Source organism: Sapajus apella, unplaced genomic scaffold, assembly GCF_009761245.1.
Source record: "Sapajus apella isolate SASKATOON/1434 unplaced genomic scaffold, GSC_monkey_1.0 scaffold62, whole genome shotgun sequence".
NCBI lineage: Eukaryota > Metazoa > Chordata > Mammalia > Primates > Cebidae > Sapajus > Sapajus apella.
In genome coordinates, this window is record NW_022437002.1 from 11,820,100 (window position 1) to 11,820,665 (window position 566).

The window sequence follows — 566 nt, forward strand, 5'->3', positions numbered from 1 at the left end:
CGGAGTTTCACTCATGTTACCCAGGCTGGAGTGCAATGGCGCGATCTCGGCTCACCGCAACCTCCGTCTCCTGGGTTCAGGCAATTCTCCTGCCTCAGCCTCCTGAGTAGCTGGGATTACAGGCACGCACCACCATGCCCAGCTAATTTTTTGTATTTTTAGTAGAGACGGGGTTTCACCATGTTGACCAGGATGGTCTCGATCTCTTGACCTCGTGATCCACCCGCCTCGGCCTCCCAAAGTGCTGGGATTACAGGCTTGAGCCACCGCACCCGGCTCTATCATACTGTTCTATGGGGAGGGCCAGGTTCTTAGATGGTACACTGTCCTGCTTAATCTGAGGGTAGACACCAGAATTCAGCTCTACTCAATTGAGTCTTTTCCTGGGGCTTTTTTTTTTTTTTTGAGATGGAGTTTCACTCTTGTTGCCCAGGCTGGAGTGCAATGTCGCATTCTCGGCTCACCGCAACCTCCACCTCCTGGGTTGAAGCGATTCTCCTGTCTCAGCCTCCCAAGTAGCTGGGATTACAGGCATGTGCCACCACATCCGGCTAATTTTTGTATTT